Raw genomic sequence first — 22,042 nt, forward strand, 5'->3', positions numbered from 1 at the left:
TACCCACTGAGGGTCTATAATTTTGGGGATACAGTGGAGAATGAGAATGAGTGCAATGAACAAGGCTGATATACACTTATCAGATGCATGAAGTGTTATCCCCCACTGACAAAGAGATGTATACATGTTTATAAAGAGGGGAGAAATTGAATAGTGTGGTCAGAAGACCATAAACTCAATGTCTATGATGTTTCTCTGCAAAGCTCTGATATATTCAAGCTAAGCACAATTGCCATTCACAACACCAGGCTTTGGCAATGGCACAACCTTCCCAGGTTTGCCATGCTAACCTGCAGTGGGAAAAGAAATCTTGATCTCCATTGAGACTTGAACAAATGGAATCAAACTTGCTAGGAAAGGTAAAGGCAAAATTATCTAAAGGAGTGTTCTTCAATGTTGGGTCCCCAGGCATTGTTGTATTACAACTCCAATCATCCCTAACCATTGACTAAGGTGGCTGGGGGTGATGGGTGTTTGTTCAATCAATCAATCTTCTTTATTGGCATAGTAAGAGTGTGTCGTATACGTGGATTGGAACACAACACAAGTAGCAAAACATAGTAGGAGGCACTTTAGGATAAAACTGTCCAGATATTGTGAGATACAAAGGTGGCACTTAGGACCTATGAGAACGTAATTTCATGGCGTCACTCAAAAATCTTGCCACATTCTCCACAACGCCATTCCTACAATTATTCAACCGATAAGGTCACCCTGGAAGAATCAGTGCGGTAGACCCCCTCGTTCAATAAGGGGGCCAAGTACTTCTATATTTTTGCATAAAATGGGCAATGAAATAAAATGTGTGTGATGGATTTAACCTGTTTTGCGCCACAAGTGCCTTTCAGAATATGGGATTTTTGAGTATCTACCTTGCAAGATTGCAAACCGCAAAACATTAAATCTTGCGAGGGAAAGAGCTCTGTGTAGACGGGGAGCGTAAAGGTGATGTAAATATGGAGAATCCTGGCCAAAGAAAGGTGAGGTTATGGGAGTTGTAGCCCAGCAACAGCTGGGGACACAACGTTGAAGAACACTGGTCAAAAGGTCTTTTTACATTGTCATTCAACCTTGGGCTTCAAAACCCCATCATCCACAACCAGTGTAGTCAGTGGCCCAGGATGATGGGAGTTGTAGTCCAGGGACCAAAGATTGAAGAACGCTGGGATAGGTATCCAGTCTACTGATTCAACTGAGCCTGTTTTTGTCTGTAGAGGTACACACACAGAGAAATACCTTGGGTGGTATCCAATGTCCTACTCAGAGTAGAACCATTGAAATTAAGGGAGATGACTAACTTAAGTTTGTTAATTTCAGTGGGTTTTCTTTCAGTAGAACTTTGTTTGATACAACCCCACCCTCCTCACTTAAAAAATAATAATAATAGGAAGCATTCTTAAGGCTCGATTAAATGTGTTTCTCTGTGTCCCCGCCCCCCAATCTTTCCCCTCCTCAGCCTCCCACCATAGGCAGACTCTGATTACTCGGAGCGATATCTCACCATGAATGAATGGCAGAGATGGAGCTGCAAAGACAAAGAACTGGCTTTGTCTGCTGATGAATTAAGATAGCATGTGGGTGGCTGGGTGGATGGTGAATAGCAAAGACTTCCTTCATCCTCCTGTCACGGAGCTTTTCTTGTGTTTTCATTTTTTTTTAAGAAAAAGAGAGCTTAATTCTCTGAACAATGAATTGCTGGCAAATTAGGGGGCTTAGGCAAAAGTTAATATTACATAAATGTATCTCCAGCAGGAAGGGGAAACCACATTAGCAAAGTGTTTGTGCTGAATTGTACTGGCCTTATACCACCTCTTATCTTATGGCGGGGCAGGGCCATAGCTCAGTGCATCTTCTCTGCAAACACAAGGTGCCAGGTTTGATCCCCCACATCTCTAGTGATGTTCCTTGTCTGAAATCCTGGAGAGCTGCTGCTATTCAGCACAGAGCTTCGCCTGGTTTTACACTGTAAACTGCCCTGTGATCCTCAGATGAAGGGTGGTATAGATAATCATCATCATCAACAACATCCTGGGTGAAGGCCTCATCTAATGTGAGTCTCAGACACTAGCTTAAAGGTCACATTTACATCTATCCATCCACTTTTGACTCTGCCCCTACCCACCCCTCTGTGGCCCCAGGAAAGTTGCCCAGAATGGAATGTGGCCCATGGTCTGAAGAAGGCTTCCCATCCCTGCCATATCAGAATCTTGGGACTATTAACTTCCCTGTGCTCTTTTAGGAAATAGTCATCAAGGCAAGCTGTCTACCCTAGATAGTCACATATGATGATAATGATGAACATGCCCAAGGGACTGTGCTGACTTCATCCCTTGCTCCCAAGGAAGTTCCCTTGCCAATGTCCTCAGGGACAGTTGACTACATAGCTCCTACCACCACCACACCAGGTCCCAAAGGCAGCAGGAGACAGTGTGTCCTCTTTATTAGGGAGAGCAGATTTTCTCTCAGGAAACAGGGCTTGGTATGCACATGTTCCTGCAGGATAAAGCCCCTATAGACTCCAGAACAGCACTAGATTAACACCCCACCGCCACCACCATGAATACCTGCTCCATAGTTGAGGTCCTACTTGTCAACCTAGTTGTGTCTCCCACTGTGCGCTGACCAAGGTGCTGACACTAGACCAACACTCCAATCTATTGCCTGTGTAGGCTGATTCTTCAGTTCATAAGTGTTTGCTCCCTAGCTCAGGGGTCAGCAAACTTTTTCAGCAGGGGGCCGGTCCGCTGTCCCTCAGACCTTGTGGGGCGGGGCCAGACTATTTTTTTTGGGGGGGGGATGAATGAATTCCTATGCCCCACAAATAACCCAGAGATGCATTTTAAATAAAAGCACTCATTCTACTCATGTAAAAACACCAGGCAGAGCCCACAAATAACCCAGAGACACATTTTAAATAAAAGGACACATTCTACTCATGTAAAAACACGCTGATTCCCCGACTGTCCGTGGGCCGGATTTAGAAGGCAATTGGGCCGGATCCGGCCCATGGGCCTTAGTTTGCCTACCCATGCCCTAGCTATCCTGTGTTGCCTACATGCTTTCAGTCGGGTTAGGCAGAGTGCGATACAGTCCCAGTGCCAGGCTGCCTTGGGAAGGAGCAAGGTTGTTGGAAGATGCACAGAACACCACAAGAGTGGGGGCAGGTAAACGGTGGGGGCCAAGTGTCCAGTGCATTGTAAGGTGACAAAAGAAGTCAGCAAGCGAAAGGAGGGGATGAGTAAGGCCTGCATTGGTGACTCAACGGGATTGGCTTTTGCAACAGGTTGGCTTTGTTTTAAAGTGAATCATTTAATCTTTAGAAAGTGCAGCAAGCTGGGTTCTCTGATAAGCTCGATCAAGTTACTTTGCTCATTTTACTTTTGGTTTAGACGTGCACTCTTGCAGAATAAAAGGCCACCGAGAATTGCCTGATATCAGCTCAGACTGTTTGCCTGTCATACCCAAAGTTGTCCGATAGTGACTGTCCTCAGTTACACGAAAAGGACTTGCCCATCACTTGCTCCTTTAACTTTCTAACTGGAAATGCCAGAGTGTGAGATTGTGACCTGCTGGTGTCGTGATGGCTCCCACTGAAACCATTCTTTCCATGTACAAATCCATCTCTGGCTACCTGTTTTCCCCAGCTGTCTTCATTTCAGTAGTTTACTATTACTATTATTATTATTATTATTATTATTATTATTATTATTATTACAGTGGTACCTTGGGTTAAGTATTTAATTCGTTCCAGAGGTCCGTTCTTAACCTGAAACTGTTCTTAACCTGAGGCACCACTTTAGCTAATGGGGCCTCCTGCTGCTGCTGCGCCGCTAGAGCCCAATTTCTGTTCTTATCCTGAAGCAAAGTTCTTAACCTGAAGCACTATTTCTGGGTTAGCGGAGTGTGTAACCTGAAGCGTATGTAACCTGAAGCATATGTAACCTGAGGTACCACTGTATTATTATTATTATTATTATTATTAATAATAATAATAATATGTATACCCTGCCCATCTGGCTGGGCTTCCCCAGCCACTCTGGGAGGCTTCCAACAAAATATTATATTAAAATACAGTAATCCATCAAACATTAAAAGCTTCCGTAACAGGGCTGCCTTCAGATGTCTTCTAAAAGTCTGGTAGTTGTTGTTCACTTTGACATTTGACGGGAGGGTGTTCCACAGGGCGGGTGCCACTACCAAGAAGGCCCTCTGCCTGGTTCCCTGAACCTGGCTTCTTGCAGTGAGGGAACTGCCAGAAGGCCCTTGGCGCTGGACCTCAGTGTCCAGGTACAATGGTGGGGGTGGAGACGCTCCTTCAGATATACTGGACCGAGGCCGTTTAGGGCTTTAAAGGTCAGCACCAACACTTTGAATTGTGCTCGGAAATGTATTTTGGTTTTTTTGCAAGATGGGATGGGGCAGAATAATCATTTTGTTATTGCCATTTAAAAATAGCTAGGAGCCGAAACCCTTGCCAATCTACCTTCCACACCCTTGGCATATAAACGGTGCCTCCACAAATACAGCTGCAGCTTCCAAATGGTGATCTCTGTGATGGTTGGCAGCAGGGGGGAAAAAGTGGAAGGAGCAGGTTTATCCTTTCTCAGTGTTTTAGATGTTTTAGTGAAAAGATGAGCAAATAGCCTACTCTGACTTGAAATGATTGCAAAAAGTATAAGCTGCATTTGTTTTCTTACCATCTGTTCCATTCTTGCAGATTAGCTCCAGCCAATCAGTGCAGTGTGTGTGAGAGAGAAGCAAATTATTTTGTTATGTACCACCCCAATCTCTGAGAGGCTCCAGGGATGCCTGGGCTTTACCCAGGGTCAGGTTTCCTTGGAATGAAGTGCAGAAGAGACTGTGGTGCCATTAGGATGTAAGGCTTTAGTTACAGTCAAACCTCAGTTGTCAAACGTAATCTGTTCCGGAAGTACATTCAGCTTCCAAAATGTTCGACAACCAAGGCATGGCTTCCGATTGGTTGCAGGAGCTTGCTGCACTCAAGCGGAAGCCGCGTCGGATGTTCAACTTCTGAAAAAACGTTTGAAAACTGGAGCATTTACTTCTGGGTTTTCAGCATTCGGGAGCCGAAACGTTCCAAAACGGAGGTGTTTGGGAGTCCATGTTCGACTGTACACACATGTACAACCTGAGTGTAGGATGGAGCTTCCCTTTAGGTTTCCAGGGGAGCCCTAGCATTCAGCACAGAGCAAGACATAGAATTATAGAACTGTAGCCTTGGACAGGACCACAAGGGTCATCTAGTCCAACCCCTTCAGTGCAGAAATCTTCTTGCCCAATGTGGGATTTGAACCCACAACCCTGGGATTAAGAGTCTCGTGCTCTACTGACTGAGCTATCCAGCATGTTTTTCTCTCTGCTGCTTCTAGAATTCAGGCATATTCAAGTGGAAGCTATGGAATTGGTTTATGGAAGTCTCTGCCATAAGTTGGGCTGGCTTAGATGGATTTAAATCAAGGATGGGGAACTCATGGCCTTTTTCTTTGGGTTGTTGGACTCCCACCAGCCCCTTTCAGTATGGCCAGTAGTCCTACAAGATAGGGAAGGGCATGGCTCCCTCATCCTGGATTTAAAGGGAACCAATCCATTTATGGTGGGGGATAAATTGGAAGAGGATAGATCTGTTTAGCCAGCTCTGGATAATCCTGGTGACACTCTCTGGAGTTTTGGGGATAATTGCTGTTCTTCACTGTAGAGGAGGAATCCAGCAATATATCCACGCAGAGTGGCCATTCTAATTAATTACGAAGAATAAAAACTAGGCAGCATTACAGCTTCCAGGCTCCAGTAAACATTTCTAACTGAAAGCAGTAAAAAAGAAAAGAAAGAACACCAGACTTCAGGTATTTGAGCACTGACTGGGGCTATGTGACATCTCTGTGACAGGTCTATTTAGAACTTCCTTTCGCATCTGGTCCTCCCAGGCAACGACACTCATTAAACTTTAGCTGTCAATCAAAAGGAGTTATAATAGAGTTTAAATGGCTCTTTGCAACACACAATGCCCTTTTAATAGCAGCAGGGTGATAAATAGCAACAGTGTTGCTTGCATTAATAATTGGAGAGCAGGGAGGGTAGGTGCCACTCAGAGCAGATTTAAATATTTGTTCATTTTTGCCCCTTGTGCTCCTTACAGCTGAAAGTCCACACTGTATGTCTGCTGAGTTGATCGAGGGCCTCCAGGTTGGAGAACAGTTCCCATCGTCCCCCTGGTATTAGGTTCAAATCCCCGTGAAACTTAACCTACCCCAAAGGGTTGTTAGGAAGATAATATGGGGGGTTGTGTTACATACATCCACCACCAAGTAGTTCAGGGGGATAAGCAATGCCATTTCTGCCCCCAAGAAGCTGCTAAGGAACTGAGCTACAAATCAGGAACTCATGGCTGATTTACTTAAGAATGGATAGGTTTGATCTTCTTGCAGTTAAAGCTATGGTTTTCTCAGTAGTAATGTATGGAAGTGAGAGCTGGACCATAAAGAGGGCTGATCGCTGAAGAATTGATGTTTTTGAATTATGGTGCTGGAGGAGACTCTTGAGAGTCCCATGGACTGCAAGAAGATCAAACCTATCCATTCTGAAGGAAATCAGCCTTGACTGCTCACTGGAAGGACAGATCCTGAAGCTGAGGCTCCAATAATTTGGCCACCTCCTGAGAAGAGAAGACTCCCTGGAAAAGACCCTGATGTTGGGAAAGATGGAGGGCACAAGGAGAAGGGGATGACAGAGGACAAGACGGTTGGACAGTGTTGTTGAAGCTACCAGCATGAGTTTGACCAAACTGCGGGAGGCAGGAATGCCTGGCGTGCTCTGGTCCATGGGGTCACGAAGAGTCGGACACGGCTAAACAACAACAACAACAGAGCACATGACGTAACTGCAGAGGATGCCAGACTCGAATCCTGACATCTCCAGTTCAAAGATTCAGGTATCAGGGAGTGGGAACTTTCACTGCAGGAGATGACCCTGGAGAGCAGCTGCTGGCCAGTGCAGACATTACTGGGATGGATGGGCGAAGGGTGTGGATTGGCAGCTTCTTGTATCTTTTGCACACACATGGGGTGCTTGAATGCTCTTCTGCATATGAAATTCCCTCCTATCTGCACCCGCAGTTGCTGGCATCTGTTGACATACAGCTTTCCGATGTGATTTATGAGCCCGGTTTTATTGTCTTTACGAGCTTTCGTTCCCTCCGCCCCCTGAAATTGTACCGGTCCTTTCCCTTCTCTGGTTGCAGAGCAGCTTAAGAGAGGCTCTTCACAGCTCCCAAAGGTCAACTCTGAGGTTGTCGCTTGTTTTAAGATGTTATTGGCGCAGGGCTAGAGGGGACGGAGCCAAGGAACGCGGTTAAGAGTGCGGATTACGCTTGTAAATTTTAATTAATCACATTGCCGCTGTATAAGGCAGCATTGTGGCATGTACTTGACACCGAAGTATTCCATTTCTTACAGCAACATCGCCCTGTTTGCTTGTGAGTGCGTGTGCTTATAAAAAAGGCAGGGCAAGTAGTATCTGTTTCCATGAACATTTTGGTTTGGAAAGGGGCTTCTTAGTACTCCCGTCAGCTAAAGGCATTTTTGCTTATTGGGATGTTATAGTTCATTTCACTATTAGATTTGCTTTTACACGTGCAGGGAAGGATCAATTAAGAATGTTTGCCCTTTTGGGAAGTTGTGGAGAGTGTCTTTCTCTGAATACTGCATTTGTTATTGAGGGGCTTTATACTGCTTTATATGAAATATCAGCCCATGGCCTTTTAAACTGTGTGTGTGTAGGGGTTATTGTTTTCGTTTGTAGCTACATTTTGCATTTTTTATATTGTAAACTGCCCTGTGATTCTCAGATGAAGGGCAGTATAGAAATTTAATAAGTAAATAAATTTATAGCAGGGATGGGAATTTTTTTTGATTCAGGTCACATTTTGTTTACAGTGGTACCTCGGGTTACAGACGCTTCAGACTCCACTAACCCAGAAATAGTACCTCGGGTTAAGAACTTTACCTCAGGATGAGAACAGAAATCGTGCGGCAGCAGCAGGAGGCCCCATTAGCTAAAGTGGTACCTCAGGTTAAGAACAGTTTCAGGTTAAGAACGGACCTCTGGAACGAATTAAGTACTTAACCCGAGGTACCACTGTATTTATTTATTGCATTTGTATCCTGCCTTTTTCTCCCCAAAGAACTCAAGGTGGCACACTCTGTTCTCCCCCTCCTCATTAAATCTCCACCACAACCCTGTGAGGTAGGTTAGGTTGCGAGGTAGCGGCTGGCTCAAGGTCACCCAGAGGGCTACAAGTAGGTGAGCGGGGATTTGAATCCTGGTCTCCCAGGTCCTAGTGCAACACTCTAACCACTACACCCCACTGGCTCTTGAGTTTTAATGCGGAACTACCTAACTTGCACTTTGCAAAATAATGCAAGGGACAAAATACAGCTTTACTTCGAAATGTGCGCTTGTGCGAATTTCGAGATGTGGTTCTCCAGTCATGCAATACATACCAAAATACTTATATTAAGGGGAGCTGTTCTAGAAAATAGCATTAATCTGCATTTTATTAGGGGGAATTGCTTGCAAAATATGCATACTAGGGGAAATGTACATTAAAATGCAAGTGCTTTTAAAAATAAAAGAGAATTGCAAACTGATGCAGGACTGAACCTAAGACTGGAAGAATGAGAAATTTAGAGACACTGAAATGGGCAGATGTATTCTTCCCTAAGGAAAATGAGCCCATGTTTTAAAAGTCTTTGAAAAATCCAGGCTGATTTCTTAATGAAAGACTTTAAACTAAATTTGAGCCTTTAAAAAAATTAATGTGTGTGTATCTATATATGTGTGTATTTATATATAAATGTGTGTATATATACATATATATATATATGTGTGTGTGTATACTGTGTATATATATATATATATATATATATATATATATATATATGACATGACTAAAATAGGCTCTTTCAAAGGTCTCAGACCAAATAAACCCAACTGGCTGACCTTTTCCTGTTTTTCATTAAATGCTGCAGAATGTGCACTGAACTCACTGATGGTCAGGGTACTGAGTACTGTTATCAGCCCAGACAGCAGCCCAAACTTTTCCCAGAAGCAAAAATCAGGTCCTGCGGAACCTAAGTCAGACACAGTTTAATCCAGGCTTCACTATTTCCCTCTTCCTCCTTCCCCTAAATTGGCTTACCGCAAGCAGTACAATAATGCTCTCAGTTAATTTGGCTGCTATCCACATGGGTGAGTCTGAGGGTGACCACTTACACAGTGCCAGAAAAAGAGGGCAAAGGAGGATATTTAATTTAAAAAATGACCACAAGTTAATTATACAGATAGCTGCAAATTTAGAATTCTTCTGGAGTATCCAATATTAGTCACACTCAGGTGTCTAATTAAGTCGGTTCATTTCAATGGGTCTACCTGAACTAACATTGGATATCAAAATTATGTATCAAATCACCCACATACATAATTTTAAAATTTGTACTAATAATTACTTCTAACAATGAGTGGTAGATTTCTCTCTCTCGCTAGAGCTTCTTTCAGTAAATGAACAATAAAATCACATCCCAGCACCCCAATATTTCAATTAAATGTTTTAACTGTTTTAACATTGCATTTCTCATATTGTTGCAACCTGCACTGGGGTGTAGGGTAGATAAGAATTCCAATTAAGCAATCAAAATACAGCTGTACCTTGGAAGTCAAACGGAATCCATTCCGGAAGTCCGTTCAACTTCCAAAATGTTTGGAAACTAAAGCGCATCTTCTGATTGGCTGCAGGAAGCTCCTGCAGCCAATCAGAAGCCACAAAAGCCCCATTGGATGTTTGGCTTCCAAAAATAGTTCGCAAACCGTGACAGTCACTTTCAGGTTTGCTGCGTTTGGGAGCCAAAACATTCAAGAACTAAGCTGTTCAGAAACCAAGGTACGACCATAACAGCAACAACAAACTGCTGTTGTCATTGTCACCATCATCATCGAAATACAGTATGTCTCGTTGTAGTGAGGAAGTGGCGGGAGTGAGCCAGTAGTAAACCACACAAAGTTAAGTGAATTAACTCTTTATTAGAAAAAAATAAAGGAGTGCCAGGCCTCATGAGCACAGCAACTCTTCTTCAGTGGGCCTTGCCTTTATGAAGCAGTTGTGAAGACTGAAGGGCTCACCTTCCCACAGCTGCATAAGTCCCCTCCTCTCTAGGGTTTTCTCCAAGCAATCAGAGACTGTGCCTTTGTGATGCTAACTTCTCCTTTGCCCTCTTCATGCCTCTCCTGGTTCTGTGAGACCAGCAGAGAGGGGACCTTGTCGCAGCAGGAGGGGAGATACCCCTGCCTCTTCGGCAGCCTGACTCATCTCTGCCTCTTGACCACACCCCTCCAACTCTCCTGCTTCTGGACGTCCCTATGCCACAGACTCTGCCCGCTTACTAAACCCTGTTGGCTCTTCAGCTTCCGACACTTCCTCATCCCAGTCTTCTCCCTCTGACCTCTCATCATCTTCCCACCACCAATCCCCGGGCTCTGAGCCTTCTTCCCTTGGTGGTTCCCCAGCTGGATCCTCCCACCACTTTCATTTTTGCCGCAAACAAATAATTGAATCTCTCCCCCCCCCCTTTCTCTTGTGACAATGGCAGTGCCCTCCCAGAGGCAGAAATGCATCTTGCGTTCTCGGCGTTGCATTCTCGGTGTACAGGCCAGGACCTGCTTATCTTCAGTGTATAGAAATTGGAATGATCTGATCCTATTCGTAGCCTTACAGAAAGTCTTCCTGTTACACAGTTTTAGAAATTGTTTTGGGGGGAGTAAATATATGAGCACCTTGTCTTAAACATTTTGTTCATCATTCTAAAAGAAAGCATGTCATAATTCATTTGACTTCTCATTTTCCCCACTCTGGGGAGGGGCGGGGAAAGCTCCCCAGAAACCCTCTTTCTGCTTGATATTTCTGAACCTACACATCTCTACACCCGAAACACTCTGCCTAACAGTAGAACTGACCCTAGGGAAGAAGGACCTATGGCTTCCTCCATGGTGCTTATACATTTTCTCCATATTGCTCACAATGTTCCATATGGAGCTCTGTGCAAAATGCTCTGATAATTGAAGGAGGGCAAATCAGCTGATTTGGAGGGCATGGGGGTTTTTTTTGCTTTGTTTTTAAGCAGCTTGTGCTTTTAAAGTGTACAATGGAGAGAGAGAGAGAGAGAGAGAACGAACAAGAGAACCTCCTGATAATCTGCACTCTGTGAAAATGGAGACTGAAGATTCCCTGAAGATGCCGGTGTTAAGAGCCATTAGATCAAGTCTAGCCTTTGTCCCGGGGGCCATGGCAAAATGTCTACCTCTGTTGCTTTCTAAGGGCTTTCTCTGGTCTAGTGTTAAAGCATTTTAAGTGGTGAGGTTTCCTTCTAGTCTTCTCATAGGATTTTAATGCCAGGGCAATCACCTCGCTAGAAATTGCTCCTAATAGTCAGCTTGCCTTTTTTTGCTTCCTTTCCGGCTCTCTCATTGCACTCTTTTCATTCCCACCCCCCACACATCAACTCATCCTAGTATTTGTAAGTTCTTAAAATAAATCTGCTGCCATGTCTTGAGGTAGCCAAAAATTAAATATGTACTTTGGACTTCTGTTGTACCTTGGGAAATAGGCACAGTGGTAGAACATCTCCAGGTACTGCTAGGAAGAGTTCCACATTACTGAGGAAGTCAGACCTGACAATGGTACCACCTGCCTCAGTTCAGAGGTAGCGCCACCTGCCCTCCAGATGTTGTCAGGCTCCAACTCCCATCAACATTAGCCAGTATGGCCAGTGTCCAGGGATGACAGAAGTTGTTGACATCCGGAAGGTTCTGCATTGGCTACTCTTGCCTTAATTATATATCCAGGTTTGAAGACTGCAACACAATTCTCTGTGAGGTTTATCTTTGAGGAGTCTTAATTAGGGGACGCGGGTGGCGCTGTGGGTGAAAGCCTCAGCACCTAGGGCTTGCAGATCGCATGGTCGGCGGTTCGAATCCCCTCGGCGGGGTGCACTCCCGTTGCTCGGTCCCAGCGCCTGCCAACCTAGCAGTTCGAAAGCACCCCCGGGAGCAAGTAGATAAATAGGGACCGCTTACTAGCAGGAAGGTAAACGGCGTTCCGTGTGTGGCTCTGGCTCGCCAGAGCAGCGATGTCACACTGGCCACGTGACCCGGAAGTGTCTCTGGACAGCGCTGGCCCCTGGCCTCTTGAGTGAGATGGGTGCACAACCCTAGAGTCTGTCAAGACTAGCCCGTACGGGCAGGGGTACCTTTAACTAGCTTCACTTGGTCCAGATTGCAGCTTCAGAGATGTTGGTTAATACTCAACCATGGGATACCAGCCTTGTAACAGCTGCGCTGGTTATCCCTTTGCTTCCAAGGTGCAATTCAGAGTGTTTTTGTGATGATCTTGTAGAGCCCTGAGTGGCTTAGGTGCTTAAGGATCACTGCTTCCTGCACCAGCTTGCCTGCTCTCAGATGGAGAGGTCCTTTTCTTTGTCCTACCTAGGGTGAAAACACAACTGCACGGAGCAGGGCAGGGGAGAATAAGACTAAGACTAAGACTAAGACTAAGACTAATTTATTTATACCCCGCCCATCTGGCTGGGCCTCCCCAGCCACTCTGGGTGGCTTCCAAAAAAATATTAAAATACTGTAATACATCAAACATTAAAAGCTTCCCTGAACAGGGCTGCCTTCAGATGTCTTCTAAATGTCTGGTAGTTGTTGTTCTCTTTGACATCTGGTGGGAGGGTGTTCCACAGGAATAGGAGACTGCCTTATATTGAGTCAGACCATTGGTCCATCTAGCTCAGTATTGTCTACATTGATTGGCTCTGGCTGTCCAGAGATTCAGACATTCTCAGCCCAACCTAGAGATGCCAAGGATCAAACCTGGGAGCTTCTGCATGCAAGTGTAGTTGCTCTGCCACTGAAATGCAGGCCATACGGCCTTCTCAAGTGTTATCCTCGGTCCTCTAGCAGTGCTGTTCCAACCCCAGCCGTGTACGAAAACAGAGCCTGTGGGCAAAAACCAATCGATTGACCATGGTGGTCTTCAGATCTCCCCATCTCAAGCCTCAGCAATCTGCCTTCAGCAAGTGGACCTTGAAAAGCCTGCCAGCCAGTGAGATTGACTGAAAAGATCATGAACTGCTGGGCAGAATTATGCCAGGGCTTTCCCATCCAGCCATCTGTTTGGGCAGGCACTGCAGCTTTTGTGTTACCCAGATGAGGTAATGTGCTGTGGCAGCCTGTGGAGAGGGAGAGAGGGAGGGAGGAAAGGAGGGAGGGAGGTGGATGGAGAAAGCAGAATGATTCCTCCTTTCATCAGAAATTGACTCGTCCGTCTCACTTTGGGCAACAGGGGCAGCCAGCTTCCATTTGCCACTGGCCATGACACTGGGCCACCATCCTTGTGGCCTCCTGTTTCCAGTGTCTCAGGAGAGCAACCCTCAGGGCACAATAGCCAGGAGGCTTATTGTTTGTTCTAGTGCTGCTGACTCCACTTGCCAGCAAAAACCTGGATTTAAATATAGAAACCTTAGTTGCCATAACAACCATCATTTCTTTTTTAAAGAAAAAGGAAGGAAGGAAGCTTTCCAGTTTGAGAGGTAGCAAAGTTCTTCTGCTATCCAGGATGCAAACAGCTGCTTTCAGTTCTTTTTGCAAAATGCTCAGCAAAATAAAATAAAACAGAAGCTTGGGCTCATTATATGAAAAGGAGACTGCCAACCCCTCTTGCTCCTCGTGAGAAGCAGGGGGTGGAGGGAGAGAGAGAGAGAAAGAAAAAGAGAGAGAGACATACAGAGGGGTAATGCCTAGGGCTCCATCTGTTGTTTTGATGCCTGGAGTGACCAGCCTGCGTTACAGCGGGGATTCTGCAGTGACTGGGATTTTGTGTGTGCATGTGTGTCTGGGAGAGAGAATGTGTGCATGTGTGGTCCCCTCCCCTCCTCCTTTCCAGCACCTTAGAACGATCGGAGTTAAAATTCATTACATACATGCATGTGGAGCAGAAAAGCGGGCTGGGGAGGGGGGGGGAGTATGAGATCACCAGAGGCTGATGAATTATAAATCACAGGCAGAGACTCCGATGACCAGCAGCTTGTATACCAATGTGATGCGGCTGTTGCTGGAGAACAACAGGGGCTTGAGGGATCGAATGTTGCAGGCAGTGATAACAGCAACCCGATACTATTGGAAAGCAATCTTGCAAGCTCACCAATCGGAATGACTCCCTTAAAATTTCAAGGGGGTCCTTCGAAATACAAACAGACCAAAAATAAAAACCTCCCAGATATAATATTTATCGCTCTATAATTTTTTTTAAAGGGGCTTCTATTTCCCCTATGTTCAGAGACCAAACAGGTACAGTGTGCTCTCCAGAGGCTGTTGCACTTCCCATCAGCTCTGACCATTGGATCTGCTAGCTGGGCCTAAAGGGAGGTGGAATCAAACAACATCACAAGAGCACCATGGTGGCTGCCACTGCGAGTAACCAGAGTCAGGGTTTTTTTAAATGAAAGAGATTAATCTAGGTATGTCGGCCAGCAGTGGAACAAGCTGATTGGGCACCAGGGGCGGCATTTTTTCACCCCCCTCAAGGGTGACACCAGGGGTGGCCCCCCCGCTCCCCTTCCTCTGCCCCTGATGTCGGCATAAAATGAATAAATGAATTCACTTCGGCTGGCGTGCCGAGGTTCTAAAAGCTGCCTGGGGACTTGTCCACCGATCCTGTTCAGGGCATCTTGTACTGCAGATGGCGCTTGAGGTCTCTTCCAGCTGTATAGTCCTATGATTCTATTATCCCTGTTCCCTTCAATTTCATTGGCTGCTAGAGTGACCACTAGTGCATTGCCCAAAATGAGGACGTACATCACCCAAAATGAGGGAGGGAGGGAGAAATGCAGAAGCTAATTTGCACATGTAGATGCAGATTTAGAAAAAAATTAAATCATGGGTGATGGACTTGTGGTCCTCTGGGTGTTGTTGGAGTCCTTCTCCTGTTGGCCCTAGTGATGAGGAGAGTTGGAGTTCTGAACATCTAGAAAGCCACAAGTTCCCAACCCATGATTGAAGGACAATACACCTCACCACAGTGGGGAAGAATGTGACTGGGTGAGCTGAGAGCCTGTTCATTCTGCTGCCCAGGTGCTCCTCACTGCAGATGGGCAACGTCAATTCTTATGACCATTGTTTCATTTCCCGCCCTTCACCTTAAGGTGAACAATAATAGAAACATTTTTTAAAAAAGAAAACTTACAACAATAAAAATAAGGTCGATCCTAAAAATACACTCCTCAAGTGTCAAAAGCTAAGGTGAAGACACATGTCTTCAGCATCCTTCAGAAACTGTACAATGAAGATGTCTCCATGGGGAGGGTGTTCCACAGTTTAAGGGCCACCACAGAGAAGGCCCTTTCCTGGTTTGCTGCCCCTTGAGGTTTTGAGGGTGGAGAAACTCCCAAGAGGGCCCCCTCTGCTGGTCTCAGCACGCAAGAGGGTCTGTAGAGAAGGAGGAGTTCTTTCAGATATCTAAGGCCCCTGTTGCTCCCTACTCTTATGTCTTTAATCTTGACTTGGATCGGGAAGCCCTTCAAATCGTCCTTCAGACAGAGAATTGTGTCCTCTGTAAAGTTGGACCCACATCATCCCCTGTATTAGCTGTCATCTCTTCGGATGGGTGGAAACTCGGACCTCAGTAACGCATCGTGTGAAGTCTTTTATCTGATGTTATCGAGGAGATAGCGATATGTGCCTTAATTATATCACATGTGCGTGTGTGTGACTTCATAATTCTGGGTTGGTGCCACATACCAGGAGGCGCTGGCTCATAATTTCTGGCATGCTTTCAGACTGACCCTAATATTTCCTGCATCAACGGATAAGCACTTAGGGTCTCCCCCTGGCATTTTCGGGTTTGGAGACAATGCTGTGTCATCATGTGGAAGAGAAGTGGCGGGGGGCGGGGGCAGGGGGGAGTTCCATTGCGCAAACCCAAGGTCTTATTCTCTTTATATATTTCTTTAATTAATTAACTTGGAAAGCCATCACAAGGGAAAAAGTGATAAGTGATACATAGGTAAAATCAATCCTGTGTGAACTTGGCTTGTTTTCATTACCTGCAGTTTAAGCAAACCACAGTCCCCCTACTTCGGATGTAACAGGGAACCGTTATTTGTTTGGTAGTGGAAATGGATGCTTCTGTTCTCCAGTTTTTGGCCACAACAGATGAGGAGAAGGCTGGGAAAATCTGTGCAAACTTGTTTGTGTAGCAGGAAACCATAGTTTCCTATTACCTCTGAACCTGGTCTCCCTCTGTGTGTGTCTGTCCCTCTCTGTGATGCACGTATCATGGCCAATATAGTTTTCATGTTCAAAACAATTTCTCATTTCTTCACCAGGCTCTTGTTCAAAAACCATCTTCCTCTTGCTGATCACCTTAAAGGCTGTTGCTGAAATATACAGTGGGGACTTGTGGTAGCATCTTCACAGGTAAGAGACCTCTAAATAAGGAAATATACATTTGTTTGCTTGTTATGTATGCTGAGAGAAATTATTTTGGGATGAGATTCAGCAGATTGTTGCAATTGTGCTGTAATGCTCTGCCCAAGGACACCCCAAAGACCTCTTAGGATCACACAAAGAGTCAGGCAATGGAAGCAGAGTTGTTTGTTTGTTTGTTTTAGATCATGGATGGGGAACTCTGTTGGACTACAGCTCCCATCATCCCTGACCATTGGCCATGTTGGCTGGGGCTGATGGGTAATGGAGTCCAACAACATCTGGAGGGCCACAGGTTCCCCATCCAAGCTTTAGGTGTTGAGTTGCTGCCGCTGTTTACAGTGCAATTTTCTAGATAATTTGCATTGGAATTTTTTTTGATGCCTTGATTTAACATGCTTATTTTAGTTGTATTTAATGAGCAAAGCTAAAAACTCGAAAGCTGCCAGGTCTGCCTAACACTGTATTTCCCAACTGGCATCCATTCATTTTTATTAACAAATATACAAAACAGAAATTTTCCCAAACAAAAATAAAGAGCTGGTGGGAGTGGGGAATTCTTCCCACATCACTGGTTGTATGAGACTCACTGGCCTGGTTTGGCTGGTCATATCTCGACTTAATGAAGTGAGATATGAAAAGCATTTACTCTCTTCACTGCTCCCTTTATGGGATGAATAACCAACCCAGGAAGTCTTTCAGTAGCCATAGTTTCCTGTTCAATCTCACTGAAAACTGTGGCTAGCACCTTCAGAACAAGCCAGGATGCTGAACCCATTCCAAAGCATGGCCGGGCTTCTGCTAAAGCTGGTAACCATAGTTCCCTAACTCGGACGTAACAGGAAACTATGATTAATTCTAGCCTTTCTGGTCTGCTTGCTCACACCATGAAGCCACAAAAGATTCATTCACACTTTGCCTTATTAAAGCAAGACATGATCGTCCAAATGCAATTGCTCTCTTGTTGTCTCGCCTCTGCCTTGTGCAGCTTTAACCGGTCCTGAAATTCCACGATGCCAAATTGTTTATTCCGAGATGAGTTTTTTTTTTAAAAAAGGATGTTTCGTCATCAGATCGCTTGGTCTTGAAGTCGATTCTTTCTCTCCTTTTTATCAGAGCTGTGTGTCACATCCTGTTACCCGCGCTGTCAAATGCCAACGCTGTAAAAGCATGGTTCCTGTCCTCTCTCTATGAAGCACTTTCCATTTTCCGAGATGTGCAGTGAAGCTAATGACATTGACATACCTGCAAATATCTTTAGGGCCCCCAGCTTCTGTAAGGGCACCTTCTCCTATGAGAATCTGCCGCCAATTAACACCTTCCTCAGGGGACCACCTCTGGATGTTCTTGCCTCTGGTGACTAGCTGTATAGCTGTTAGAGACAGGATCTTCTTGATGGTGGCAGCACAGCTTGTTCACTTGCCTCCTTTTCGTTAATGGTGCTGTAAGCTCTCTTAATTGCTGTACATCTTCTCTCTTAATTGCTCCTTTATCTGTGGGTTTTATTGTTATTTTGGTGCATCGTATGCTAATTTTTCTTTCTGCAAGCTTTTTTTGTTGTTGTTGGAAGACGAGCTAGAAATGTTAGGAAATAAAACTTTTAAAGACGAAACAATATTTCAAAATGGAATAAGGGAAAGCAGTTTGTTTAAATGCACTGGTCATGATCTTGGAGTCTCAGAGTGAATTTGGTTTTAGTCTTATAGGCTGCCAGGGTTGCAGTGTGGTCTTTTCTATGCATGTACTTAGGGCAGTGCTGGGCCAGGGTAATTGTTGAATGTGAGGAATAGTGTGTTTGTGTGGGTGGATGTGTGTAGAGGTGGATTGACTGAGCTATGGGTGTGTCCGCACATGTGGAATTTGTGTGAGCAATTGAGTGAGTGGAAGTGTATTAAATTAGTGGAAGCTTGTTTCATGGATCTTAATGTTTTACATATTGTATTGCTTAATTTTGTTGTTTGATTTTCCCCACAAACCGTGTGTGTGTGGGGGTAATAATACAGTGGTACCTCAGAAGTTGAACGGAATCTGTTCCGGAAGTTCGTTTGACTTCCAAAATGTTCAGAAACCATGGCACAGCTTCCGATTGGCTGCAGGAAGCTCCTGCAGCCAATCAGAAGCGACAGAAGCCGCACTGGACGTTCAGGTTCCAAAGAATGTTCGCAAACCGGAACAGTCACTTCTGGGTTTGTGGTGTTCAGGAGCCAAAACGTTCGACTTGCAATGCATTCGAGATCCAAGGTACAACTATAATAATAATAATAATAATAATAATAATAATAATAATAATAATAATAATAGACTAGACCAGTTCAGGAGGTGAACATGACACCATGAGTGGAGATAGCCAGAAATTCTTTATAATGCATGTTCCATTCTCCCCCCTCCCCACAATGGACATATGATTGATAACATGTTTTCTTCTATTGTATATACTTTGTTGTTCTTGTTACTACAATGACTTATTGAAAACTCAAATAACTCCCTTAAAAACTCAATAAAATACACAGTTTAAGTAACAGTGACGGATACAACCAATATCAGTCATTCACTGAAATCAAGGACATGATGAATTTAGGGCCAGGTATTTAAATAGGTCTACTCTGAGTAAAATGCAGCTGAATGTAAACCACGTTTATGCACCCTTTATCCCATTATCTTATATGCATTTACTTGGCCGGATAATTGCATTGGAAAAATCCTGAGAAAATGCAAATTTTGAAGGATGTCATAGAATTGTGGAGTCGGAAGGGACCCCGAGGGTCATCTAGTCCAACCCCCTGGAATGCAGGAAATCTCAGCAAAAGCATCCAAGACAGATGGCCATCCAGCCTTTGCTTTGAAACCTCCCCAGTGGCGTAGCGTGGGTTGTCAGCACCCGGGGCAAGGCAAGTAATTTGCACCCCCTAACCCGTGGATTTGCACCCCCTAACCCATGGATTTGCGCCCCCTAACCCTACCCCCCAGATGTTGTGCCCGGTGCGGCCAGCCCCCCCTGCACCCCCCACGCTACGCCACTGAACCTCCCTGTCTGTTTTTCAATCTGCGTTTTGTTGTTGTTGTTGTTTTTGGAAGCTACAAATTAGGTAAAGTTGCCTATCATAGTGAACTGAATCTAGTGGGTGGCCTGAGCTCTGCCCGACTTGGGAGACTAAGCTTTATTGCAGACCCCATCGACACACTGTGCTTGTGCGAAACTGAATGCAGGTTTGTGGGTCCACCTCTCTATGCATGAGTTGCGTTTGTAACTTGAGGATCAGCCTGGAATCTCCATTTGTTTCCCTTTTAGCTCGCAAGGGCGCTTTCAGTGCTAATTTTAGGATATTCTCCAAAGATACAATCTTTAGGGTCGGCGTATAATGAATACCCTATTTATTATGCTCCAAACTCTCTTTAAAAAAAAAGAAAAAGATGTGGTGGTGGGAGGAGGGAGGGGGAGATGCATCCTACCCTTAAATATGCCGATCTCCACAGAGCTGTAATTTTGGCGTGTTCCGAGAACAGGTCGGGGTAGGGTAAGGGCTCCGTCTAACAGCCAGGAAGAGGCTGTCTGTTTATATTTAAGGCTGTGCCGATGTGAGTTGTGTAAGCAGGTGGCACATTAAAATGCATGCATGATTTCCTACCAGGATGGAGCTCTGTTTTTACTGGCCTGCCCTGCCCTTGTAAGTGAGAGGGGGAAGTCAGGAACCATCGCAATGTGAGCTATTTCAGGCAGCAGGAGAAGACCCAGAAGGAAAGATTTGTAGATTCTGGAGGGTGATTTGTTCCATCCCCCTATCTAGGCAAACTGTTGCCCCACTGCGTTTGGAAGCAGCCTGTTTTAATTGAAGCCCCTCCTACCTTCCTGGTTTGGGATTTGGAAGGCCTCATGGTAAACAATGAAAGAGATCACTGATAGGAGACTCGGGAGATGGCGCAAACCCCGCTATTCATTTTGGTTTGTCATTTACGCTTCCTCCCCTATGCCTGACAGCTGCATAACATACAGAAATCCTGCAGGTGAAGGGACTTCCTGCCATGGAGATACAGGCAACGAGACAGGGAAAGTATCTCCTGCTGGTTTTCTGTTGCTTGGTGGAAGCCCAATGCTCCCACATTGAATGAGCCAGGGTGAGATTTTGGAGGCACGACCACAAACAATTGGGAAGGATGGGGAGAATTTGCCAATGGCAGGTGCCATTATTTCTCCAACGAGGCTTCAGAGTGAGTAGGGGCAGAGAAACATTGCCCACACTTGGATTTGGCTTCATAGAATTGTAGAGTTGGAAAGCACACCAGTGGACATTTAGTCCAACCCCCTGAAATGCAGGAATCTCAGCTAAAGCATCCCTGACAGATGGCCATCCAGTCTCTGCTTAAAAACGTGTGTGGTACGGAAGCTGTACTACCCAGGACAGGATGGGGTTGTGCAGGGTTGTTAAGGCAGCAGAGAGCATTGTTGGCTGCCCACTCTCCACCTTAGAGCAGATTTATGCCACAAGGTGCCATAGGAAGGCACTGGACATAGTAAAAGATCCATCGCATCCTGGTCACTGTCTCTTCGAGCTCTTGCCGTCGGGACGGAGATACAGGACGATGAAGACAAGAACGAGCCGTCTTAAGAACAGCTTCTTCTCCAGAGCGATCTCGGCCCTGAATGGGAAGCCCGGACTTTGAAAGTCATCTAATCTCCCTTGCTGTATTATACTGTATTGTTTAATTAGTGTTTTTATGGAGCAGCCAAGTAATTTTGTTGTCCCCGAAGGGGGCAATGACAATAAAGATATTATTATTATTATTATTATTATTATTAGTAGTAGTAGTAGTAGTATTAAAAAAAAACCTCCACTGAAGATTCCACCACCTTCTGAGGGAGTCCGTTCGCCTGCCAAACAGCTCTTACCACCAGAAAATTCTTCCTAATGACATGGCTTCATCATGTAACCAAATCATAATGGAACCAAATTGTGGTTAGAGCGATGTGCTTTGACACCAATGCTCCATGCTTTCACTCTGGAGACTTGCAGGGGGCGGGGAATGATGGCACCCCATTGCTTCGGTCATCCCCCCACCCCACCCCAGTGCTATGCAGGTGGTATTGCCGCCAGACTCCCCTCCCTTCCTGGGGTTGGGAAGAGACACAACTTAGCGATCTCAGATCCAAGGGTTGGGATTAGTAAATAAGCAAGTCTGTGCAAATGGATGGGATGGCTCAGCGGAGGATTTTCAGGGTTTGGCAGGGAGAGGCTCCTGAAGTGTTTGGATTGGCAATGTGGAAGATAGCAAGAAAGACAGAGTAGCTGGCATGGAAGCAGCCGTTCCATCAGGAAGCAGGAGATAAAGAGGGAGGGAGGGAGGGTGGTAACTGGAGGACCTCTCCAACGAGTACATTGGCTCTGCTTGAAATACCAGGAACATTTAGCTCCACCTCTCCAATTCTCTCCCCCCCCCCCCTTCCATGAACCTGGTCATTTCAAAAGCAAGGAACTAGTGCCTGAACTTGCTT

General features: G+C 45.2%; 1 protein-coding gene across 8 annotated transcripts in view; it reads left to right on the forward strand.

The window, feature by feature from the left end:
- The window catches only part of HIVEP3 (HIVEP zinc finger 3), a 239,977-nt gene that overhangs the window by 104,270 nt on the left and 113,665 nt on the right, over positions 1-22,042 (forward strand). For all 8 annotated transcript variants that reach the window (XM_083454680.1, XM_083454685.1, XM_083454679.1 and 5 more), the window contains exon 2: positions 16,455-16,545. The gene's annotated coding sequence lies outside the window, so the exon portion shown is untranslated. The remainder of the gene's footprint in view (positions 1-16,454; positions 16,546-22,042) is intronic.

This window comes from Podarcis tiliguerta (genome assembly GCF_965153285.1).
Source record: "Podarcis tiliguerta genome assembly, chromosome: 8".
Lineage (NCBI taxonomy): Eukaryota > Metazoa > Chordata > Lepidosauria > Squamata > Lacertidae > Podarcis > Podarcis tiliguerta.